Below are 27,642 nucleotides of genomic sequence, written 5' to 3' on the forward strand. Positions count from 1 at the left end.
TCAAAAGACAACGTACTCTCTCAATAAACAGCAAGTCCCAGCTGCCAATCAACCTCCAATCCTCCTCCTCCTCAAATCTTCCACCCACAGTCTGTCTAAGAAAATCTACTTTCAACACATGCTTCAAGTTCACACACAGCTTTCTCCAACTCCACTGCAGAATCTGAGCATCAGGAACCACATGTAATTCCTTTCCCACTATCTACCTTATACACAGCACAATGTCTGGTATAGATTATTGTTACAGACTGAGTGTTTATGTCCCTAAAAATGCATGGGTTGAAATCCTCCCTTTTGTGGTGATACTATGTGGAGGCAGAGCATTAGGAGAGCCACTACATCATGGGTGTATTGTAACTTTTCTGTTGCTGTGATAGAAACAATGACCAAAACAACTTACAGAAGGGAGAGTTTATTTGAGCTTACGGTTCCAGGGGGCAAGAGTCCTTGCTGGCGAGGAGGTGGCTGGAGGAGGAACAGAAGCTAAGTTCTCACATCTTCAAGCAGGCACAGAAAAAAAGAGAGTGACTGGAGATCTGCAGCATGGCTTAAGAACTCTCTAAGCCTGCCCCCAGTGACATGCTTCCTCCAGGATAGCCACACATTCTAAGACCTCCCAAAACAGTGCCACCAAGTGAGGAAAAAATGTCCAAATACTTGGAGCCTACGGAGGACATTTCATTCAAATCATGACAATGGATATCCCAAATGGCATCAGTGTCACTAATAAAAGAGGCTGATATCCAATGCCCGTTCCACCATGTGAGGATACAGTAGAAAGATACCACCTACAACCAGAAAGTCTTCAGAAGACTCTAAATCAGACCGCATCTTGATCTTGGATCGTCCAGTCTCCAGTGCTGTGAAACTTTTCTATTGTTTACAAATCACTCAATTTGTGTTATTTTGTTACAGCAGCCGAAATGGACCAAGACAAAGGTTAACAATGCATCTAATGCTTGGTCCACATGAAATACTCAACACTTTGCTAAATGTTAGAAAAGCAGTCTCTATCTATGTGGGTGTCGTGGCACATACCTGTAATCCCAGCACTTAGAATGAGACAGGAGCATCACAAGTTAAGAGGTCATTAGGCATAGACAGAAAGTGAGAGTGAGTACATAGGAACTTCTGCAGCAAGCTGACATTACTGCCAAATCTAAGTTCATGGTCATTTTCTGGTGGTGCATGCTTCTTGTCTTCTATGAACATAACAGTCTACAACAGACTAGAAATAAAGATTATCATCCTTCACCACAGAAGGTTTAAGTAGCACAGGCAGAATGGCCTCTTTGCTAGGCATCCACTGGGAATCACTGCCTCCCCTCCTGCCCCTTCAATCTGTACCCACCACAGCCCTCCTGAAGTTACACAGCACCGCATGCCTGCAGTTCACACCTGCGGGTGCTCTGCCAAGGAACTTGCAGTCATAACCCTCTGTGGCCATGGACTTCTTCCTGACTCTGTGGCTTCACCCTGGCCTTCCTCATCAATACACAGGCCCTTGGCCTCTCATCCCAGCACAAAACACTCTCCATCCTGAGGCCTTTTGGCATGGGGTGCTCTTTTAGCCCAGAATATCCAGTCCAGAGTAGATAATAAACTGATGAATTAATTAACTAGAGAAATATATAACATACTGTTTTTAAAATTCCACTTTGGGGGGCAATTTTGGTCAGTTTGGTATACATAAAAGTCTCATACATTCTCTACTCTCATCAAAAACCACCACATAAATTGCAAATAGCTACCAATGCAACCTGAGATGGACAAAGGGTGGAAACAAAAACTCAAACAACACTTGGGACTTAAGAGACTCTCACCTCCTGAAGCACTACAGGCAGTGACTGTATGCCTGCCAGCTCAAGATCAAGGATACCAAGAGCTCTGCACACCACCCCACCTCCACCCAGGTCTCCCCTGCCATTCTTTCCTACCAACTCCACTCCATGGCCAAGCAGAGGCAATTGTTAAATCAAGAAATTAAGCAATCACACCTATGGAATGGAATGTTCAAATCTACACATGAGCAAAGAGGGCAAAGAAATTTAAATCTTCATGTTTGTTTTTGTCAATCAAGGTAACAAGATTAAAGAGCAATAATTCCCAGTATTATAGGTTGAATAGAATTAGTTTCATATATTTGGCCTTACTTATTTCAACTTCTAGAAGGTAATATATACAGTAGAATACAATTTTAAAAGTCTGTATATGTGGGAGGGGGGTAAATATCAAAAACGTTTTTAGGGGCCGGCAATTCCACTCAGGGAAAACACCTTAAAGAAGCAACTTCAAGACATACAGAGCTTCATGCACAAAAGACTCCTGGGAGGATGCTTCATAATCAGAAAACTACCAACATAGTTCTCCTCACAATCTCAGAGCACCTGGCCACTTGTGACAGAGAGGCCGGCAGTTCAAGGCAGTCATGGCTACAAAGGGGTCCCACAGCCACTGAGGAAAAGAAAACTGAGCCACTGGTCCAGATGAGAAAAATATTTAAGTATTTTACTAAGAAACCCTCACTAGACAATGACAGTTCTATAAATACACAATATATAATAGCAGAGAAGAGGATATGTATTAATTTTTAAATTTAAAAATTTCCTCAACAATCTGATTATAATCACATAGATATTTTATATTTAGGAAAATGAAAAAAAACTAAACATGTTATAAACAGTTTGCATTCAGCTGGAGTGCTGGGCAGGAGGTTAGCTCTAGAAGTGATTGACCAATGGGCACCAAAAAATAGGACACAGAGAATAGGTTTTGGTGGTTTTCTTCCAGCTGGGGCCTAAAAGACATAAGATAACAGTGGAGGGGGGACTCCAGATGGGTGAACGCAAGGTCCCCAAAACAGCATTAGAGAATAGCAGGTGATAATGCTCAACTAGCTCAATCAGCTTCACTGGATTCTTGGCACCTCCTAGCCAGCAAAGTATGCACAGAAAACGGTTACCCAGCCCTAGTGAACGTTTCACCTTTTAGGGGGGAATTAAACCCCAATATATCTGCTTGCATCTTATACATATAACAGACTGAATTCTGGGTAGAACAGGATTCCAAGCAAAGCACACCCCTTTCCTGAAAGTGTCATCTCATGGGAAGTACAGGATCAGGGCCACAGCTGCTCAGTTCAGCCCATTTTCTAGAGAGTGTAGCCTTACTTCCCTCCTGCATTTAATTAAGCACGTCCCTGCTTGATTTACTACAGAGTTCTGTCTTTGGGAAGCACAAGAACCAAGACTGCTGCAGGGATTGAGAGCAGAGGAAACCGAAGATCTCCTCTAACAAGGGGACTCGAGTTGCCATTCATCTTTTGATCTTTCCTAAATATGAAAACAGTGCAAACCTATTAGACACAAAGCAAAGTTAGACAGGGCCAACCCTACGTGCTGTGGATATGTATGTATGTTTACTAAGAACAGAGTGATACTCCAGCTTCCCCTCTATAGCTACATATATGAGCTCTGCTACATGAGCACACTTAACCTCTCTTATCCTGGAAAGGAAATACGTTCAGAGATGGTGACGTCAATGCATTTGGCTAGAGAGGGTCCAGTGTGGCACAAGCCTGAAGATTTGTACTGAGTTCCAAGACAGTAGGAGATCAAACCCCAATTCCATAAAAAATTACAACTTTGCACTGTCTCTGGGTTTGTACAGCAACTGGTTTGAGTAGTCACATATCTGTTATGTACAGAAGACTACGGAGCTTGGGTGTTAGGGAAGCAGAGAAAGATCATGTTGTTTGTTCAGAGGAATAACTGCATCACCTGGGAACTCTCCCAGAAAGAAAGTTCAGATACACAGGGACATGCCAGGCATGGACTGGGGGCTTACACACTTCATGCATAAAATCAGCATTCAGTCAAACCAAGGACAACCATCTCTAAGTCACAAAAAGGGAGTAAAAGTCCTCTGAAATGTAAACACCCATCAATTCCAAACCTGATCATGCAGCAGCTGTAACTACTGACAGCTGATAAGGTTACCATCAATTTCATAGGGCCTCAGGCCACCATGGAACCAGCAGTCTCTGGTCATCTACAAATCATTCCACTCCCAGGGCAGATATCACACGGGCTGCTTAAAAAAACAGTCCACTGCTAATTCTCCTCCCTTTGTCTCCTAAGTCACTTCATTTGGCATTCACCATGAATGCTGCCTTCCTATTACTGCAGGTAGCTTCAGAATTCCAATTATACAATGAAACGTGCACTACACATTGGGGGCAAAGGGTTATGGAAAGAAAGGCAGAAAAACAACACACAGCGGAGACAATATTGAAGCTGAGCTTTCAGTCACAAGAGAAATCAAGAAGCCCAAAATTAATGTTCCCTTGACAATCTTAAATCCCATCCCTGGGCATATGGATCATAATTAGAGTTTTATTAGGATGGCAATTGTGGGAAATACAAACTCAAATCATGAACCACATCAAACATTGCACATTCCCCCTTTAAAATAGAAACAAGCCCAGAAATAATGTAAAGTAGTTTTGTATGAAATTAGATTTTGATCCTGCACCATCTTCAGGAACGCAGTGCAAACCTCCAGACCTGTGTCACCCCGGACCATCTCTAGCTGAATGCACTGAAGCTACTATCTCTAAACACATTTCTACATATTGCTAAGAAATGACAAGTGTAATCATACAGTGAGGTTCAAATACGTTTCTGGGAGAAGAATAGGGCGGGGGTGGAGAGCTAAACAAACTCTCCAAGTTCTCCCATAAAACAGCAAAGAAAAGATGTTAGACTGGGGATCAAAAGATTCTCCTTGGAGTTGTCAGTTGTCCACTGTGTGGCCCAAGGGGAAACACTTTACCCTACTAGGCTCAGTGACACAGCTACAGAACAAAGAGGTCCTATCAGGTGTCTCCAAAGGTTACCCAGAGGAGTCAGAGATCTGGTCAGGCATCATCTTCTGTGATAGTTAATTTTCACTGCCAACTTGACTGGATTTAGAAGCACTGTGAAAACAAACCTCTAGGTGTGTCTACATAGGTATTTCCATAAAAGTTTAACTGAAGAGGGAATACCCACCCTGAATGCAGATCACACCATCTTATGAACTAGAGTCCCAGACTGAATAAAAAGGAAAAAGTGAGCTGAACATCAGCTTCCTGACTAGGGATACAACGTAATCAGAGTTTCCCACTCCTGCTGCCGTGTCACCCCACTATGAGGAACTGTCCCCCTCACACTGTAAACCAAAGCAAACCTTTACTTCCTTGAGTAGATTCACATCAGGTATTTGGTCACAGAAATGAGACCTGCCCTACAGTCAGTCCTCTGTGGAAATGGCCCGGTGAAGTGTGCGGGAGGTTTCCCATGTGAGCACAAGAGCTATGAGATCTGTTGCTTCATCACAGGGCTTTGTGCCACCAGGATCATGAGGGCAACATACACATTTCTTTATTCATTCATTCAAGAGACACAAAGTCTCGGGGTGGGGGGGAATGCACTAGACACTAGAGGGGACAGGTATAAAATCCATTAGTTTAAAAGGTAGTCTCGGGGCTGGAGAGATGGCTCAGCAGTTAAGAATACTGACTACTCTTGTAGAGGATGTAGGTTTGATTTCCAGCACCCACATGGCAGCTAACAACTGTCCATAACTCCAGTTCCAAGGAATCCAATGCCCTCTTCTGACCTCCACAGGCATTGCACATCACAGGTGCACTTACATGCATGCAAGCAACAGACTCATACACATAAAATAAAATAAAAATAATAAAATAAACAAAAGGTACAGTCTCTAGCTTATGGCATATGTGTATGATCAATAGGAAAGATGACAACCTAAAGAAAATGACCATGACAAAAATCAGGACAAATTGCCAGCTTTCCATGCAGCAGTCAAACTAGTGTTTCTGCCTGGTGAAATGAGGTGATCTTTGTAGCCCAAGTTGTACATTCTCCTGAGCAACAATCCTTAATAACAGCCAAGGCCCATTCCCCTTTTCTGGACCTACCAAATCCCTCTGACTACCACTTGTACTTACAAGTCATTTGGTATTTCCAAAAGAAGAGAGCCAATAAGAACCTTGTGACAGTAACTACATGCTCATTACATCACCTATGTTGACTTAAAAAAATTATTACATTTACTTAGTCAGTGGTGGGGGTAGAGGTGATGTTAGTGACAAGGCCTGTGTGTGGAGGTCAGAGAACAACTAGTGCCAGTTGGTCTCTCCTTCCACAGTGTGGGTCCTGGGATCAAACTCAAGTTGTCAGGCTTGGAAGTGACTGCCTTTACCATGGAGTCACCTTGTCAGTCTTATGCAGACATTTTTAAATGTCCAAATTCCAGAGGAACAGGAAACATCTGTATTTTCTTTATCCCATGTCTAGGACACTGTTCCACTAACTCCTAAACTGGATTACTACTATGCTAACAAGACGCATTTGATATATCCAGGATTTAAATCAATGCTCAGATGAACCTATGAGTTTTACACACACACACACGCACACACACACACACACACACACAATCTCTCTTCTTCTTCTTTTGCTAAAGGCTGTGTCCCTAACCCTAGTTGGTCATCTGGGAAACAAATGCCTTCATGATGGCCCCATAAACTGGTTCACCCTTTGGGGAAAACAATCTGCCAATGTGTTTTAGAAGCCATAAAAAAAAAAATTCTACTCTCACCCCATAATGCCACTTCTTGGATTCCATCATCAGAAACTAATCCAAAATATGGAAGCAATTACAGTGTTATTAACAGTTGAAACAGTGGAAGCAACATACATGTCAACAATAGATTTAAGTAATTAGTGGCACAGCATTACAACAGAATCTTATGCAGCTATAAAGATGGTGCTGAGGATATTATGTAGAAATAAGGGAAAGTGCAGATACAAAACAATAGGTTCAACTAGGAAACATTTTTGTGCACTGCTAATGATTGTTTCAGGGCAGTGCCTCTGGGTGTGTTTTCCTATTTCTAAACTTCCTAATTTCAGACAGTTAAAGGACATGCATCCTTTGACAGACAGCCATGGGACCACCCTGCAGCAGTTAGCTTACTCTGGAGGAAGGTGGCCATCATCAATCTAGGCATCTTTGAGGGCAGGGATATACACAGTTTGAGGGAACACACAGGGCTTCAGTGGTGGGGCCACACAGCCTCAGAGCCAGGCCTTCTGGGGAAGAGATAAGAAAAAAGACCTCAAGGCCATACCACACAGAACCTTGGGTCACCACCCAAGGCAGGTGGTCAGGGACACAGAGTTCCATGGAGAGCCACCTGCTGGTGGTGTATACACATTAGTGAATATATTTAAAAAAAAAAAAAAAAGAGGCTTAGCCATCTGGATCCAACCCAGAAATCTCCTTCATTCCAAGCATCCCCAGGCAGAGAATTCCCCAAGTGTACCTCACACGCTGTTTGTTTAGTTCTCCATCAAAGAAACATAGACTTTATTAGGGTTTCAAACCACAGCAGCCCTCCCCGTTTCCAACAGGGTCTCACAGACTTCGGATTTCCCAAGCCCCTGAGAAAAGGGAACCCAGATGATAAGCACCCTGGTCTTTGAAGTCAAGGGAAGCAGACTCTTCTAAAAGGCAGCCTGCCTTTCCTTTGATCTCCGAAGACAAGCAGATTCCACCTTTTAACCAGAGACTTCAGGAGCCACTTTAGTACAGCAGTTTTTCCCTTATCTTAAGAGGACAAAATAAACACTTCCTGACCCAGATCCTGGCTGGCAGATGGAACAGAGCCAGGTTTACAAGCCCCGCTTTTCCTGCTTCCCCTCGCCTAATTTTTTCCAAAAAACTTCCCGCATTTTGCATCCCAAGCCCCCTTATAAAAGCCCCAGCTCACAATCCATAGACTGACATTTTCCCTTCCCCAAAGGGAACATGTCCCATGTGAAATAAAACTCTATCCCGCTGAGAGTTTTATCTGTGTCTTGGTGCTTTTTCCCAGTCAACCCTATCCATTCGTTCTCTGGCTACTTTTTACCTATCAGACTTCAACTTGGGATCATTGAATGCACAAACACACTCAGTCCCTTGACCAACAATGGAGATCTTAGGAATTAGTCACCCTTCTTTGGGTGCTGCTGGAACATTCTCCCAGTGCTCATGACCAAGTTCTTAGCTCTCTTCTATACTTTAACTTCCTGAGTCCATGCCAGGGAGACAGCAGAGCAAGGAAGGCTCAGACATGGAAACTCAAGACAGAACTGACTTAAAACTCAAGTTATGTTACTCTCCTCTGTGTGATTTGAAGAACTTTCTTAACCTCTGTGAACCTCAAATTGCTCCTCTGAAAAGCTGAAGCTGTGCCACAGGATTACAAGGTTTAAACAGAATAAATGTGACAACCCCAGGACTTGACACACATTAATGAACACTGAATGTCTGCTATGTTTACACTTCCTTCTTCAGTAGTTGGCACTGTATGCCTTCTTCACCACCAGGCCTGTACCCTGACAATAAACAGCACAGTCTCACTCTCCATGACAAAGTCCCCCCAACTTATGGACCACATACCTGCACTCTGCTTGCCTTCTGGATGCACTCTCATTTCTGTGCTGTGACACACTCCACTTCTATAGTCTCAATCATTCAAAGCTTAGGGGCCAGATTCCCTGGATTCAGCGTGGTGTTCATGTGACCTGGGTCAAGTTGCTTAACCTCTCTGTGCCTCTTCTCCTTACCTATAAAACAGACAAGAACAGTGCCTCTCTCCTAAGGTTGAAAGAGAGTTAGGCTCTCAGAAGCATACTGAGGAACAGAAGCCTGACACTTTTTGTTTTAAATCCAACTCCCAGAGTACTTAGGAGAGAGTTACTGGATTAGCATGTGTTATTCCATTTGTTACAAGAATTGAAATAACTTTGGTACTTTGTGAGATGAGGATGCAGGCTCTCTAGAATAGAGCCTGAGATCCACCACATGGTCTACAAACCAGCATCAGCACCACCTAGAGGCCCCTTAGACACTAGTCTCAAGTCCCATCCAGCTGCTGAACAGACCTGCTTCCAGCATACTTTCTAGAGAGTCACCTGGGCTCCTTGTTCAACAGCATAGGTGTGGGTGGAACCTGAGAGTCTGTTCTGCCTAGGACCACACATACAGGAGTCAGGCTGAAAACTTCCAAGGAGAAAATGCATCAAGATGTGAGAAAATAGTCGTGCAGCATCTGCAGTGACAAGGAGAGGCATGGTGTGACTGATTACTGAGAAAGGAGTATGTAGCTAGCAGACCAAGTGTGAACCCTTAGAGGGTAGGACACACATGTGACCAGCTGTTTCTCAGCTGACACGGACATGTTCATGGAACACACGTGGTGCTAACTTCTGCTTTTATGAAGCCTGTTAACCAAACTGGAATATTTGTTCATTTGACGAGGAACAAACTGTTTCAGATGTGTTGTCCCTGCCCTCCCGATCCTAATACAGCTTGAGCACCCTAAATCTGAAAGCCCCCAAATGCTCCTAAATCTACAACTTCCTATGGGTCAGTATGACATTGCAAGTGGAAAATTCTACACCTGGCCTCTTGCAACAGGCCACAGTCAAAATGCAAGTACACTAAAAATATTACATAAATGACCTTCAGCTGAGTATACAGGTGTTTAAACATAGGTTCCCCTATTCAAGGCATATATATATAACAAAACATTGTGATCCCAAGCATTTCACAGAAAGGACACTCAACTCATATAACATGTGACTCTACACTTCCCACCTGACAGTGTACAAGTGTCCCATAATAAAGCCACTGAGTTCAGAGCTGACCCCCATAGAAATAATGGTGTCTTTGAATTGGCAAGCTGGATATGATGTCTCATGCTTATAATCCCAACTTTTAGGAGGCGGAGGCAGGAGGATTGCCACAAGTTTGAAACCAAGATGGTCTATATAGCAGGTTTCAGGCCAACCATGTCTATACTGTGAGACTCAGTGAAAGGAAGTAAGAAAAGCCCAGGAGATAGAAGGTGAAGAAAATGAGAAGGGCTGGCAGAGCATCACCAAGGAACACTGGGCTGGATTTAAGAGAACCTGCTGTTACCCTGCTGTCGTTTTCATTTCCAATTTCTAGGATATTTAAGAACAGACAAAAACAAAGCTAAGCAAAGGCATCAAAACTTAAGTGTCTCATTTCCGTAAACTTCAATCTTTTTTCAGTGACATATTTTATATAGATATAGATATAGATAGATATAGATAGATATATAGATACGTCTTTTTCCAGCCCACAATGGGGGTCAAAAATCTAGAAATGATGAGAGAAAGAAGCAGGGAAAATAAATAGATGTGGACTGAAAACGTCATGCACACTGATCCAACAGTATGCTGCAGACCCCCAAGGAACACAGCCTCCTTTTCTAAGACTTCAGGAGTGACCAGATGTCACTGGGTATTATTTAAGGCTCATCCATCAGTGCCCTGTCCCACCCCCACCTCTACACACACACACACACACACACACACACACACACACACACCTGTCATCTCAGTAACTAAGTAAAGAAATCTGCATAAAGGTGAGAGGAGAGCTATTTTCCAGGGCCCCACACTATAAAGAGATTAACTAAATGAAAATATTAGGTCAAACCCAGCATGCGTCACTTTGAAAAGACCAAGGAGGATCAGTAGCAGATGTTCCTTCTAAATCTCAGGAGTCAAAGGTGAGAGAGAATTTCCACTGTAACTCTGAATCAGCAGGTATGCAGGAATACACAGATAAAACGTTTAGATTTTTCATAGCATACATACTCATATGGGCACACACACAGTCAATGGAGTCTTCATCCATGGGTTCAAACACATATGGGTCAAAAATTAGGGGAAAGAAAACTGCATTTGTATTAAACATGTAAAGACATTTTTCCTCTTATTTCCTAAGCAATACAGTGTAACAATCATTTGAACAGCATTTAGACAGTACTTGGTACTGAAAGTCATGTACGGTTACATTAAAGTACTCAGGAGGACAGGCATAGGTGATATACAAACATTGCACCACTGTAGGTAAGGAGCGAGTATCTATGCAATTTGATATCTGCAGGGGTTCGAGAATCAGACGATGGAACATACACCTGCTCTAAACTACACCAGAAATGATTTGGGAGTGGATATGAAAGTCCTTGTTGTCAGCTACTAAACTCTACAAGCTTCTGCCATCAGTGAAATTTCCAGGACACATTTCCAGGAAGGCTTTCTGCTCCAACTACAAGAGCTCCCATAGAAAAATAGAAAACAAAATAATGACACCATTCTCAAAAATTACACCTAAGCCCGGTTTCATTTATTTTTCCTCTTTATTTTTTTATTTTTTTGAAACTGTCTGTGAACCAAGATGGCTCAAGCTCACAAACCTACTGCCTCTCTATCTCAAATGCTAAAATTACAGAAAGGTGTTGCCCATCTTAAAACATTCATTTGAAAACAAAATCAAAGGAGGGAAAGCACACATTTCTCCCAGATTGTAAATCTCAAATCCAAACTGAGGAACTTTCCACCAAGTAATTTTAAAGTGACAGTCCAATACAGTCACCACCTTAGGGAGGACAGGACAAAAATGTCTTTTCTTCTCTTGTCTTCTATTCTCTTCTCTTCTTTGTCCAAATGGAGGAACACTCAGATTGACTATGTGAGTCACTCACGCACACCCAGACTCTGATTTAATGGCTAAGTGCTTCCAAACACAGGAGGCAGAAAACATTCAAACTATGATCCTCAGAGAAGGTAAACATTTACATGAGAAACTTCAGGAACTATCAGAAAGATCAGCAAAAAAAGGTCATCAGTCTTCAGTTTACATAATGAAAGAGCCATCAAACCCAAAAGGTAAACTGGAGCTTACAATGAAACCCAGCAGGTAAAGCCTTATCCTTCTCTGTATTTTAGAACACATGGTTCTATAAAGGGAGCTAAATTTACTTTCTATAGTAACCAAAACTAAATCCTATGACTATATAAAGACAAACTCTAAGGAGAAGATAGTACTTTTCTACCACATATTATTTTAAAAAAAGAGAGTGATTATTTCATATGTGAGGAATACATTCAGCAATCTCAACTCATAAGGTCAGCACAAATAAAAAAGGGCATTTTATGATCCATCTTGGTAAATTTTTTAATTAAAGCTGGAAGAATAAGATATTAGAAAGAAACTGAGGGAAAATTGAGCAAAGTAACCATACCGTCATCATACTTTAAATCTTTTTTTTTTTTTTTTTTTCGTCTTTTTGAGACAGGGTCTCCCTGTAGCCCCAGCTGTCCTGGATTCACTATGGAGACAAGGCTGGCCTCGGACTCACAGAGATCCGCCTACCTCTGCCTCCCAAGTGCTGGAATTAAAGGCATGCACCACCATGCCCGGCTATCATACGGTTTTTAAAAATGAGATGGCTCAGTGGTTAGAAGCACTGGCTGCTCTTGTAGAGGACCTGGGTTTGGTTCCCAGCACCTATATAGTACCTAACAACCACCTGTAACTCCAGTTCCAGAGGCATCCTTTTATTTGTTAGCTTGTCTGTTTTGATTTGGTTTTTGTTCAGTGCTGGGGATTGCACGCAGGGCCTCCTGCATGTTAGGGAAGTACTCCTGCACGGAGCTACATCTTTACATGAATGTGAGCCTTAGGCACTGCAATAAGAAATCTCTGTCTTCCCTCAGCCTTGGAAGAGAGGATGAAGACAGTGCACACCTAAGCTCCCCTGCTCAACTCAGATGATACAGGATCCAGAAGGCCCATAGCAGGTATTCCTGAGGTCAAACAGTCCTCTCAGGCATCAGTATGAGAGGCACTGGAGAAAAGGTGTGACATGAACACACTGGCCCAGCTTGGCCACTGTGTGGCATAGCACCATTTTAGGAGACCACGTAACCAACACATTCTTAACAAAATACATGAAGGAAAATGGATAAGTTTCCTATTTCTCCTCTGCTGATAAAAGCTATAACTTCAATTTGTCTGAATAAAAAGAAACCCGCAATGTTTACCACTGTTCCCCTCCAGGCTTTCCCAGCTTAAACAGGCTTTAGATACTTTGCTTAGTTTTATTTGAAAGCAAACTTCTGACAGAGAGGGATAGAGTGGAACTATATTTTAAAACTCAGTGGAATCAATGTATATTTACTCAGAAGGTTTAAAGGCAAAATTTTCCTCAAGAAAGGTAAAAAGAAAACCAAACAGTGCAGACATTTTTCCCCATCACAATGTTTTATTGTCTTGTTGCATGTTCTAATGTTACATTACTATGTTCCACTTTCCCATGACAGTTTTCCAATATCTCATCACAAAGCTCCATTGTTGTTTCAAAATCATCCATTGTCCTATCTCACTCAATGCTCGATTATCTTCTTAAGTGGTTCAAAGTCCAATGACAATGCTACTCTTTCTCAGGGCTATGCTCTGTTGTTGCATCACATATTGCTACCATGCCATTACAATGAACCACTACCACTCAACAATGCTCCATTTTTACATCACAATGGTCCACTTTCCTGTCACAATACTGCATTGTTGAATCAAAATGGTCTACTGTACCATCACAATACTCCACTCTCTTGTCACCCTGCTTATTATCCCATCACAATTCTCCACTGTTGCATCATGATACAAAAATGTCTAAACACAATATTCCACTGTTGCACCATGATGGGACACTGTCCCATTACAATGCCCCATTGTTGCTTCATAATTATCCATGTCCCCTCACAATTCTCCACTGTCTTATCATAATGCTCAGTTATTACATCACAAAGGTTCCCAATCACATCACAATGCTCTGTGGTTGCATCACAGTGGTCAACTGTTCAATCACACTGCTCCACTGTCTCATCACAGTGATCTTCTTTCTGTTTCATTACAGTGCTCACTGTCTGATCAAAATACTCCGTTGTTGCATCCAGATGGCCACTGTTTCTTCAAAATGCTCCACTGTCTCATCAAAATGCTATATTTTTGAAGTATAACGGTTCACTGTCCAAACAAAATGTTCCACTTTCTCATCACAATGGCTCCTTTTGGCATCACAGGGTATCACTATCCTTGTACCATGCTCCACTGTCACAACACAGTGCTCCATTGATGCATCACAATGGTCTAATCTCCCATCACAATTATCCACTGTCTAATCAAAATTGCATAATCCATCACTGCAATTTTCCACTATCCCACCATAATGTATCTCAATGCTCTGTGGTTGCATCACAGTGGTCCACTGTCATATCACAGCTTTCCAGTATCTCATCACAATGTTGCAGTGTAATATCACAAAGTTTCTTTGTCCTATCATAACATGATGATCCATTATTATATCAAAATAGTTCATTGTTCCATCATAATGCTTCCTTGTCTAATGACAATACCCCACAATATTGTCCACTGTCCTATAATGTCTTTTTCTCATCAAAATGCTCCTGCTCCCTTTTTTCATCAAAACTGTCCACTGTCCAATCATAAGTTTCCACTGTCTTATCGCGGTATTCATTGTCTCATCACAGAGCTCTATTATTGCATCATAATACTCCATTTCCTTATCACAATTTTCCATGTTGTATTGCAGTTGCCCCCCACTGTCCACACAATGTTCCACTGTCTCATAACAATGCTCAATTTTTGCATCAGAGTGGCCCACTGTTTAATCACATTGTTTCACTGACTCACTGGTATACTCATTGTTGTATCACAGTGGTCCAAGGTCCATCCCCATTCTCCTCTGTTTTATCTCAATGCTCTAGAGTTGAATCATAAATGTCCCTTATCTTATCACAATGCTCCAACGTCTTAGCACTGTGCTCCATTTTGCATCACATTGTTGTCCACTGTCTTAGCAAAATGTTTCTTTGCTAATCACAATGCTTCACTATCCCATCACAATGCTCCCCGGCTTCATCACAATGTCCCATTGTTGCATCACAATACTAACCTGTATCATTATAATGATTCACTGTTTCATCACAATTACACACTGCTCCAATGAATCACTGCTCCAGTGTCTCATCACAGTGCTCCATTAGGGCATCAAAATTCTCCAATATCATCTTTCAATCCTCCACCATCTGATATTAATGCTAAATTATAAACAAAGGTCAACAATCACATCACCTTGCTCCATTATAGCATCACATTGGTACACTCCCCATCACAATGACTCACTGTCTTATCATAGTGCTCCACTATTCCTTCAGAATGATCCTGTCTCATCACAGTGCAGACTGTTTCACCATAATGCACCACTTGATGAATTATGGACAGTTGTGCTCATTCATTAAAGGAGTGCCAAGCAGGGTCATTGGATCCTCACCTGAGTATCCAGCCACTCTTCCCAGCCAACTAGTCCAGCCTTGGAAGACAAAAGAAAAATGAGGAAGAACCCAATAGAGGGATGCTTTTGGAAGCCCTTGTCAAGAAACTCCAGTGGACTCTCACATGAACATTTGAAAATTGCCCTGTTCTGACTTTTTTCTAGTTCCCTATCTAGAACTTGTAATGCTAATTAATCTTGTCTTTACTTCTCCTTCACATCTCCTATTCATGATTCAAGGACTTTCTTCTCCCCTTAGAGACAATAGTTATGCAATTTGGGAGTCTTTTAGATAGACCCACTGAAGGGGTACTCCAATTGTCTCACCCTGCGTCCCTGTTCAGCATGAAAGAAGCTGGAGTGGTCAGTGTCCCTATTCCCTATTGGCAATTTGGGTAACCCCTTCAGAGGACGGTGTGATAAGGAGGTAGGAACTGGCTAGACAGTTAGGGTAAAAACACCCCAAAGAAATGTAGCCAGTTTCTTGGCTAAAAGTCAAAATGTCCTTGGGCCTGTTAGCAACATACTCTGTTCCAAAGGCCAAAGTGTCAAAAGTATTTGGGAGTATGTATCTAATCCTTAAAAGATTTTAGTTACCTCTTCAGAGGGGGGGGAATGTTGGAGAGAAGGGAATGGGCATGGATTTGATCAAACACCTTATATGCATGTATGAAATTCTCAATAATTTTTGTTGTTGTTGTTGTTGTTGGGGTTTTGTTTTGTTTTGTCTTTTTGAGACAGGGTGTCCTCATAGCCCCAGCTGTCCCGGAACTCACTATGTAGACCAGGCTGGCCTCGAACTCACAAAGATCTACCTGCCTTTGCCTCCAAAGCGCTGGGATTAGAGGCGTGCGCCACCACGCCCAGCCTCAATAATTTTTTTTTAAAGTTAAAAAACAAGAATGGTCTCAGAGAAGTACATCTGGAGACCATCTAAGATCACAAGTGGAAACCACAGCCTGGGAGGGAGAGAAGGAGAGGCTGCCCCTCACATGAGGGTCCAGGAAGGGGCACCCACCTCTAATGACTGAGTACTGAGGGTGACCATCCTGAGTACATTGCAGAGGAACATCAGAAAAGTAAGAAAAAAAAAGACCAAATGGTGCTGTTGCCACCCCCAAAGGAACAGAGCTATCAAGAGAAGAGGGTCAGAACAATCTAGTGCCAGAGGGGTCAGTGAAATACTGCCAATTTTGTGACATTTGAGCCTCTGACTTAGCAAGAGCTGCTTTAGAGTCATGAAGGGGCAGAAACCCAATTGTTGTGGTGTAAGGAGGGCTATAAAGACAGGTTTTGTGGAAAACTTGTAAGAATTTTGCTAAGAGAAAGCAGTGAGCTGAGGTTTACCATGGTTCTCAGCTTTGTCTGTACACCAGAATTATATGAATTGCCCTGAAAATAACCCAATGCCAACCAACGGTGTTGGTCACACTGAGGACAGTGGACTCTGTCGGAGTTAGACCCAGGGACTGAGATAGTTTATGCAGCTCTCAGGTGATATCAGTATGTAACCAAGACTGAATTAGCAGGAGATAGGGAGTTGAAATATATACAAATACAGTCAAGTCTTACCTTGGCATCATTAAGAGTCTGGTTCCTGACCTGACCTGTAAATACTTACATGTGTCTTTATGAACTTGTGTAGTATTTGTATATGGACATCCCTCTGTATACTTCTGTGTGCTTTAAATCACCATATATTACTTATGAGACCCAATAGAATTTGAGAGTTATCATGCTGAATTGTTTGGGAATTGTGACATGAAAATGGTCTCCATGTGTTCAGTACAGATGTAATTTTCTTTTAAAATATTTTTGTTCTGTGGTTAATTGATTCAGTGGATGTAAAACCCAGAGTATAAACAGCTGACTGTATACTTTAAGGATTACAGAGGGTTGAACATACTTGTTGACAAAACAGATCTAGATGAAAGAGAAAAACACAACTGATTTTGTGAAATACTGAAAAGATAGGAAGACAGAATTCAACAGTGAAGAAAGGGAAGGTTTTGGAAAAGCATCTTTTTTTTTTTTAAACCCAACTATTGGTTGCTTTATGTTTTCCAAAAACAACATTTTAATGTGCATTTCTTTAGTTACCTAAAGTGAAAAGTAAATTTACTTTAAAAAGATATTCTGTATGAAATACACAAAAATTAAATAAAATTTTACAGAAAAATACAGCATTGTGATTAAACTGGAGGATTTTGGTGAGACACTGGACAAAAACAGAGCACAGTGATAGGGTAATACAGCCTTGTGATGAGAATGTGATCAATTATAACAATGGCGCACTGTGATAGACAGTGGAATATTGTTATGGAATTGTGGGTTATTGTCATGAGACAGAAGAGCATTGTCATGGGACAGTGACCATATTGATCTAAGTATGGATCTTTGTATTCTGACAATGGACAATTGTGATGTAACAATGGAACACTGTGATGAGACTAGAGAGTATAGTGTTAGGACAATGAAACTCTGGGATGTAACAATGAAGCACTACCATGGGACAGTGGACGTTAAGATGTAAAAATGGAGCATTGTCATGGGACAGTGGATAATTGTGATGCAACAATGGGGTACTGTGAGAATACAGAGCATTATGATGGGAGTGTGAACTATTGTGGTAATATAAATGGAACATTGTAATGAGGCCGGTATACAGTGTTATGGAACAGTCACAATTATTATGCAACAATGGATCATTGTGACAAGACAATGGACTGCTGTGATGGGACAATGAACAGTTGTGACGCAGAAATGGAACACAGTGATGCGACAATGAGCAGTGTGATGAGAGTATGGAGCATTGTGCTGCAACAGTGAACCATTTTATTGCAAAAATACAGCACTGTGATGAGAGAGTAGAGCACTGTGATGGGACACTGCAGATATTTTTAAGATAACATTTTTTAAAAAGGAACCTTTTGCATGACATGGGTACACTTATATACATGCAGGCAATATACTCATACACATAAAATAAAAATAATAAAACATTTTTTTTTAAAAAAGGAACCTTTTAAGGTATAAATTTGGAGAGTCAGGAAAAAGTCATATAATAATAATTAAAGATTACTCTATTAAATGTTTATTAAATGGGGGCTGGGGGGAGGGAGTTTAACTCCCAGCATGAATTCTAAAAGCAAGTTTTGAATCCAGCCTCTGTTGCCTAGCACCTCTGTGCCTCGCCAACTCGTGTGTCATGGGACTTAGCTTTGGAGTCTGGCAGGTGAGTGCAAATTCCAATGGGCACATGAGCTTATTTCACCTGGGTGAGTGTCACGTAACTTCCCTCTGCATCTTCCTTTCTGCGCTCTAACATTGAACAAACAGTACTCACCTCCTAGGTGGAGACTGGAATCTCTGGGCACTTGCTGGTAGAAATGCAAAATCAAGACAGCCACAGCAGAAAATAGCATAAAAGGTCCTAGAAAATTAGAAACAGAATTACCGTATGATTCAACAGTTACACATCTGGACATATAAGAACAAGTGCTAAAAGCAGGGACATATGGAGATAGCAGGCATCCATTTTTTCGTTGTATCATCCCCAGCAATCAAAAGCAGAAGCAACACAAAAATCTTTTGAAGGACACACGTATAAACAAGATTCATGCGAATAATGGAGCATTCTTCAGTCTTAAAATGGAAACTCTCAAAATACGCTACAACACGGACGGGCCTTGAGGACACTATGCCAAGGGAAGCAAATCACTCATGAAAAGACAAATGCTGCATAATTCCCCTCACATAAGGTACTTAGGGAAGTTATAGTCACAGAAGGTAGAATGATGGCTACACAGTTACAAGAGGAAATGGAGGGGTTGGTGTTTAATGGGTACAGAGGTTCAGTTTAGAAAGAATTGTTCAGAGGCAGATGGTGATGGAGGCACAATAATGTGACATACTTAACATCAACAAATTATATGTTGAAAATGGCAATTTTATGTCTTGCATAACATTTTGTCACAACGAAAACATTAAAAATTGAGTGAAAAATAGAGCAGTTGATCAGAATTAACTCTGTGAGAGATGTGCAGTGTGTGCCCAGCACACTGATATTCCACAGATAGCAACTGCCTTTTTCCTCTCCCACCTCGCTGGCTGCCTGTAGTCCCTATTTGTGGTGGTTTGAGTGAGAACATCCCCCATAGGCTCCAAGTATTTGGATATTTTGTTCCCACTTGGTAGGAGAAGCAGCCTTGCTAGAAGAAGCATGTCTGGGGTAGGCTTTGAGAGTTCTTAAGCCACACCAAATTTCCACTCACTCTCTGCTTCCTGTGGCGGCTTAAGATGTAATCACTCGGCTTTCTGCTCTGCCACCTCTGCCTCCCCCGACATTATGGGTTCTAATCCCTCTGGAATCATAAGCAAATAAATCCTTTCCTCTATAAGTTGCCTTGGTCATGGTGTTTTATCACAGCAAGAGAAAAGTAACTAAAACACTACTAAAGCTGAGCTTGGTGGTGCACGCCTTTAATCCCAGCACTCAGGAGGCAGAGACAGGCAGATCTATGTGAGTTCAAAGCCAGCCTGGTCTACGTAGCAAGTTCCAGGCCAGCTGGGGCTACAGGGAGACCCTGCCTCAAAAAGACACACACACACAAAAAAAACTACTGAAAAGCTAGTCAAAGACTCTGACCCTCCACTAGAAGACTGCATGCCTTCTGCAAAGAGACACTTCTAGCCCTGGGCTTCTCTGGTGCATACTCACCTCCCTATTGCTGTAAAGCATCCACTGCAATGGAATGAAGATGAAGAAGCCACTTAATCTCTAAACTATAAAGCTAACATGACATAGAACATAGAACATGAACATAGAACATAAATGACTTTTATATTTTATTTCCTCGATACCTTGCTAACAATCTTGTCTCAGAAAAAGGCTCATAGGTTAAGGCTACAATAAAGATCAGACAGGAGGAAAGAGGAAAGTATCCTACTCTTTATAAATATTCTTTTACTTTAAAACAAGACCATATTTCATCTTAATCCTTTAAAAAAACATTTCATTATAAACTGGAGAAACAGCTGCTCTTGCAGGACACCTAGCCCCCACATGGCAGCTAATAACAGCTATTTGTAACTCCAGTTTTAGGGGATCCAATACCCTCTCTTGCTTCCAAGGGCAAGAAGAATGCTTGTGGTACACATACAGACATGCAGGCAAACACTCATATACATAAAAAATATAAATTAATACAGCTTCTTTAAAGCGTTTTATTATGAAATTCCTAAGCATACATAAAAGTAGGGCTCCCCTGGCCCAGTCTCCAGGTAACTGGCAGAGTAACAAATTTTACCCTTTAGTCTCAGGCGTCTAAGAGCCTATATTCTAAGACAAATTTTAAAAATCAGAAAAAGAAACAGTTATACTAAAGCAAGTTTCACCTTTAACAATAGTTGCCATCACCACTTCACACTTTTACTTTTTAACTTTCTGAAGGTCTTTTGCTATCTTCTCACCTCCTTCCATTTATTCCCTTGAAACTACAAATAATTACAATATTTTCCTTGTCAAGGTCATTGTATGGATGCAATAATACACAGAAGTATACAGAATTATACATGGGGTCTGCCATGTATTCAGTTTCTGAGATGTATCTGTTCTTCATAGACCACAACCTCACTCCAGTTAGGATCAAAAGGACATACCACCCCACGCTCCCTGCTCCATTCTCTGCCCAGTGTGACAACTTTCCTTTCTGTTACAGTTCAGATCTACAGCAACCCGCTCTCCAAAGCAACAGGTCCTCATGGTTTTGCAAGCCCTCTGGAATCACAGGAACTGAGTTAATGAGTACTCTGACCATTTGCAGGCAAGAGAAACAGACTCCCTACATCTATGACCTGAGACCCCATTGCTACAAGAGCTGTTTAGGCACAGCTTGCTTCCCCTTTGATAATCTTAAAAGACAAACAAGCCCCTGCACTCCAGACCCTCTGATGTAGGAGCTGTCTCAGTACAAGCTAATTCCCCCTGGTAAGTTTCACAAGGTATAGCTACTTCCTCCTGATAAGTTTCAGATGTATAGCTACCCAGATCCTGGCTGATGGAATGGGACAGAAGGGTGCGGTGGTTTGACAGAGACTATTCTCTCCTGATAAGCCCTGGGCTCTCCTCCCCCAACTTGTTTTTAAAAAAATGTTTTCCCGCCTTCCACATTCCCCAAATCCCCTATTAAAGCCCCCAGCCAACAGCCTGTAAACTGACAACTCCTCCATCCCCAACTGGGGACTGTCTCATGCGCTTCCTCTGCCAATAAACTCTATGCCGCAGGAGTTCTTGTCTGTGTCCTGGTGCTTTCTCCCGATTTGGACTCGATTTGCCTATCACTTTCTATGCATGGATCCTGGCTTCGTTTCCTGCCCATGCCAATTCCCCTAAGCCATGGATACCAAATTCAAGTGCCTAGTAGCAAATCTAATAACCTAGACATTAGGTTCCCAGCAGGCTCCTAAAATGGCGGCACAGCTCCCAACATTCTAAAATGGCAGGTCGGGGCTCAGCCTCAGGCAAGTCCCTCTGCTTATTGAGACCAACCAATCCTGAGCTAAACTGCCCAGACTACATGGAAAGTTGCCCAAGCACCTGACTGCCTATAAAAGATGTCCGACTTCCCCCGTTGGTTGCTGTTTCCTCTGCTTCCCAGGAGGCAGTCCAGTGGTCTGTTTACTCTCAAATAAACTGCTGTCCCCCATGGAGTTGTCTTGGTCAGTGTCTTTGCTGAATGCTTCCATACACTAGAGACTTCAAATATAAAGGCAAATAGAGTAAGTGGCTAAACTCAAGCTTTTAGGGTAAGTGCCAATTTCCAAATTAAAAATAAAAACCCAATTATCTAGTGTTTGCATATTGTTTATAAATGCAAATAAAACCTGTATAAGATAGATTTGAATTGTAAAACATTAAGTAGGCATTACTATGCTGGTCATTACTTTGCATGTGTGTGCACATTTGATCATGTGAGCACAGGTGTGGGGGGTGCATTTAACTTCCTTTTGATGATTCAGGAAGTTCTAGCTACTAATGAGATTCATTTCCTTATAGTGCTTCTCACTTGTGGCAAACCTGCCACATCTAATTTGTTTTAAAAGGAATTTTAATCACCCAATTAATCAAACCCATGACCTTCAGCCTTCACCAGCATTTCACTGTGGTCAAAATTGGCACTGAAAATTCATGTTGCAACAGGTCTGTTGTCTTTAAGCTCCAAAATGCCCATGACAAGAATATAATTTGATCAAGCCCTCTGATAAATGAAAAATGGTACATGGAGTCTTTAAATTGTCTTCAGCCAAGATCCTTTAATAAAAGTAAGTATCCACAATACCAGTAAGTAATAACTTTCCCCCCACTAGGATTTAAAGACTTAGAACAATTCAAGTTTCTATACATGAAATCCAGTCTCTTTATCACAAAAGTCACCAGGCCTAGTTTGGGGTTTAAATAACTTATCTTCGAGGTTGGGGATTTTCTGGGTTGGGTCCTCAGCTCCAAAAAAAAATTATCTTCTTCATGAAAAGAAAGGAGTCACAATCCCTCCCCCACTCATCTCAGCCCCAAACCTCACCCCGGCACATGCAATCTTAACAACACAGGTTCCCATCCTTCCTGCTTCATCCTGGCAGTAGACCAGGAAACTTGCATGTTGCCTAGGCCAAAACGTCATGGCTTAGCCACCTCAGCACAAACAAAGATGCACAGTTCTCCCATGAAGACAAAATATACTTCTCTCCTGCAAACCCCATCAACACAGTGGCCCCTTCTCAATGCTTATTTCACTTGAACTCTGCAGCATCTGGTTGCACCCTCTGAAATTATGTCTTCTCTGGATGTTTAAGGGTCTCTCTTCCAGCCTTCTTCCCACCTCTCAGAACCTTTCAACTCAGTCTCCTTCAAAGACCCATCTCTTCAATCAACTCTACCAGTCAGTAACCCCAGAGTTCCACTGCTGGCTATGTTCTTCTTGCCTCCACCAAACACCTTTTACAAAAAAAAAAAATTTAAAAACCTCATCTCTCTTCAAATATAATTGGCTTCAACTATCAATATGTTAAGGTTCCTCAAACCTCCCTTTCCAATTCCAGCCCCCCCCCCCCCCGAGTTTTAGCTCTATGTGTGGGGCTTCTACATATGTGTGCCCCTAGGGGATCTTCAACTAAGGAAATCCAAAATCTATCCCCCACCTTATGAATTTAGCATCTGGGTGAATACTACCACCCACCAACTGACTGCTGCCCCCAAACTAGGATGCATCATTGGTCTTCTATCTCCATTTCCTCCACCACTAACAGTTCCTCAGTCTCACTTAGGCTAGTAGACCCTCCCACAGACAGTTCTCTATCAGTCATCACGGGGTCCCTGAGCAATCCAGGCTGCTGTCACATGATCTACATTTTATAACATTACTTTTCCACTTAAAACACTCTAGAAAAATGCAACGAATTTTAAATTCATAATTTGTTTCCTGAACACTGACAAACCACGTTTTGCCATCAACTACCTCTCCCTAAACATCGACTATGCAGAAGTATGCACGTGATGCAAACACTATCCTCAGCCAAGGAAAGCCTACTCCTGTCACCATGTTATCTCCTACCCACTGTAACAACCCCTAAGAAAATCATCTCTTTATCTGTCTGGTTAGGGTAACCCTACTTTCAGACTTTACAGTACCTTGGTGTCCACAGGTTAGATTAAGTTTCAGTTATCAATCTCTCTCACTAAAATACATACACTTGGAGGAATGAAATGTGTCTTATTAGGTTTCTTATGTAAAACTACCACATATTAGTGAAATAAATCAATGAATATTTGCAAGGAAACATTAAATTTTAAATTTCAAACATTGTTTCAAATAACTATAGTTTTTAAATACATTAAATATTAATTCTAAAGACAAGAAAAGTGGGCAAATCTCTAACTTATTAATAGTGCCAAAAAATTGTTATTTTTCACAAGACAGACTTGAAACTTTTTTTTTAATTTAATTAATAAAAGTCAAGGAGAAATATTCATTCTCTCTCTCTCTCTCTCTCTCTCTCTCTCTCTCTCTCTCAAATTTCAGAACGTGAATTCACCCAGCCTCTTAGCCTCCTTTTTCGTCTCTTGACCAACCCTGTGACAGCTTTCAGAAAGGGCTCCAAGTAGTAACGCATATAAGAATAATGTTATGGGTTGTTCAACTTATGCAAAAGCAGCATCCTGTTAAAATCTTAAGAATAAATAGATGAATAAAGGTTAAGGTAGCAGTTTTCTATGTCAGATAAAATCATGTTCCATGGGAAGGTGAGATGGCTCAGTGGGTAAAAGGCACTTGCCCTACAAACCTGGCGAGCTGAGTTTGATCTACAGGTCCTGCAGTGGAAGAAAAGAATTGACTCCTGAAAGTAATCTTCTGACCTACACACATGTTCTGCAGCATAAGTGCACCAGCACTCACACACTCACACACATCACACATACAAACTAAAAACAATTAAATGAACTGTGTTCCTTATATTAGGCTATGTTGGCAAGAGGAAAGTAATTAAAATACCTAGGCATAAAGACTAATAAGAGTCTTGTTCGTAATGATCAAAACATACCACATCATGTAGATATTTTTAAACTTACTTTTTTGCAGTGCCTCAAAGTCAGAAGCATGAGGTACCTTCTTATATATGGTACTTTATGATATCTGCTTCTAGTGAGACACCTGGAAATAAGTTTTCAATGAAAGACTAGCATAACCCCCATTCTGCAAGTGTTTAAACCTACATCAAAGGGGATATTACCAATGAAGGCTACCTTCATTGGCATCAATCAATCATATATCAAGTAAACTGTATCAACATCATCCAATCATAGGTCATCTAAACAGCACTATGTCAACTTAGAGTTCAGTAATTCAAACAAACAAACAAAAAAAAGCAGCATTCTACTTGAAAAAGGATGGTACTTTATCTGGACCATCTTGCTTTCAGATCTTAAAAATTACAAAAACACATTATGGTGTGTGTATGTGTGTATGTGCGTGTGTCTGTGTGTGTGTGTGTGTGTGTGTCTGTATCTGTGTGTCTGTGTGTGGGGGTGTGTATGTGTGTCTGTGTGTGTCTGTCTGTATCTGTGTATATATCTGTGTATGTGTGTCTGGGTGTGTCTGGGTATGTCTGTGTGTGTGTTTGTGTGTATCGGGCAGGCATGTATGTATGGGTGCCCAAGTGTGTGGGCGTACATAGAGGCCATGTGTATGTGTCCTTATGTGTATGGGCACATATGGTTGATGTTGGGTGTCCTTGATTGTACTCTGTTAGAGACTAGAAGGGAAACAAAGGATTTGGAAATTGGCTCAGCAGTGGAGGCAGGTTTATTTGGGAAAATCTGAGAAGGGCCATAACCATGCAGGCAGTGAGACCAGATCTTAAAAATTACAAAAACACATTATGGTGTGTGTATGTGTGTATGTGCGTGTGTCTGTGTGTGTGTGTGTGTGTCTGTATCTGTGTGTCTGTGTGTGGGGGTGTGTATGTGTGTCTGTGTGTGTCTGTCTGTATCTGTGTATATATCTGTGTGTCTGTGTATCTGTGCCTGTGTGCCTGTGTGTCTCTGTGTGTAGGGGGTGGGTGTCTGGATTTCAACATAGTGATTCAACATAGGGGTTTTGCACATACTAGGCAAGTACTATACTATGAGCTACCCATCCCAAGCCAGTACATTTTAAATTGTCGATGAGATACACATACAAATTACCTTGAGGATCTCTTATTCCATGAAATTTGAAAACACAGTGGTAATCCATGAAAAATCACATCTTCTGGCCAAAGACCATACCAGCTGTGTTTAGAATGTGTTCTACTAAACTAGAAAAATCTCTGCATAAAAAAGAATAACCTTCCAAGTGTTACTCATCACTTGAAAAAACACAGTCATTTGCCAAGATAGGAGGAAGCAGATAAATGAAGGGTAAAAATATCTGATGCTAAGAATTCTGTTGCAGAGTTCACATTCTGAGAAAATGTAGCAAGCTATAATTTTCTAAACAATTTCACATATGAGTCATCAATATTTAATGGAAACCTTGGAAATTATATATTTTTGACTGGTTTCTAAAGGGAGCCTGACCACAAAGGAGTGGTATTCCTTACATTTTAGATTTTCTCAGATGCAAGAATTCAAACCACTTCAAGAATACAAGCAAGCACATTAATTCAGCTCTAAATTAGGACAGAGGAAGAAACTATACAAAATGTAAACTTGTATTAAAATTCAATGAATCTCTGAGAGCTAAAAGGAAAGTATAGAGTTGTATATATGTGCACAATCACATTTAAAAAAATCAGATCAAAAATAACCTAATGATGCGCCTTATAGTTCTAAAAAAAAAAAAAAAAACAAGAAACCAATCCTAAACAAAAAATAATGAATAGTACAGAAAAAAATGAAATACGGACTGAAAGAATACACAGCCTCAATCAAAGAGTTGGTTCTTTGAAAAGGTTAACAAGACTGAAAAAACACTAACCAAACTAACCAAAAAAATGGAAGGAGGCTGGAGAGATGGCAGCTAACAACTGTCCGTAACTCCAGTCCCAGGGGATCCAATCCGCTGGGATCCACTCGGATCCCCTGGGACTGGAGTTACGGACAGTTGTTAGCTGCCATGTGGGTGCTGGGATTCGAACCTGAGTCTTCTGCAAGCACAACCAGTGTTCTTAACTCCTGAGCCATCTCTCCAGCCCCTAAATAAAATATATATATTAAAAAAAAAAAAAGAAAGAGAAGACACAAGTTAGTAGATTAGACACAAAAACAGTTATTCCAACAAAACTCATTGTGATCCAAAAGATGACTAAGGAACAAATTGAAACCATGTATTCTAAAAAGCTGGAACACCAGCCAAATATGAGGGCGCACACCTTTAAATCAAGCACTTGGGAGGCAGAGGCAGGTGGATCTCTGTGAGTTCGGGGCCAGCCTGGTCTACATAGTGAGTTCCAGGCCAGCTGGGGCTACAGGGAAACCATCTCAAAAAGATCCCCCCCAAAAAAACTGAAAAACCTGGAAGAAATGCTTAAGTTTCTAAACACATATGACCTAACAAAATTAAAGCCAAAAGATACAGTTTAAACAGATTCACTACAAGCAATGAGATTACAGCTGTAATTAAATGTCACCTCACAAAGAAAAGCATAAATCCAAATAGACTCACTGCGAGTTTTATCAAAAAATTTTTTTCAGTTTAACAAAAAGTTTATTGAGAATTTCATACATGCATATAAGATGTTTTGATCAAATCTATGCCCACTCCCTCCCCTCCAATTCCTCCCATATCTCCCCATCACTTTTTTCTGATAACTTCATGTAC

General features: G+C 41.2%; 1 protein-coding gene across 4 annotated transcripts in view; it reads right to left on the minus strand.

Moving 5' to 3' along the window:
• The window catches only part of Fars2 (phenylalanyl-tRNA synthetase 2, mitochondrial), a 542,959-nt gene that overhangs the window by 464,931 nt on the left and 50,386 nt on the right, over window positions 1-27,642 (minus strand). For all 4 annotated transcript variants that reach the window (XM_008831656.3, XM_029562861.1, XM_029562860.1 and 1 more), the window contains exon 2: window positions 18,633-18,719. The gene's annotated coding sequence lies outside the window, so the exon portion shown is untranslated. The remainder of the gene's footprint in view (window positions 1-18,632; window positions 18,720-27,642) is intronic.

This window comes from Nannospalax galili, unplaced genomic scaffold (genome assembly GCF_000622305.1).
Source record: "Nannospalax galili isolate Female #2095 unplaced genomic scaffold, S.galili_v1.0 scaffold72, whole genome shotgun sequence".
Taxonomy (NCBI): Eukaryota; Metazoa; Chordata; class Mammalia; order Rodentia; family Spalacidae; genus Nannospalax; species Nannospalax galili.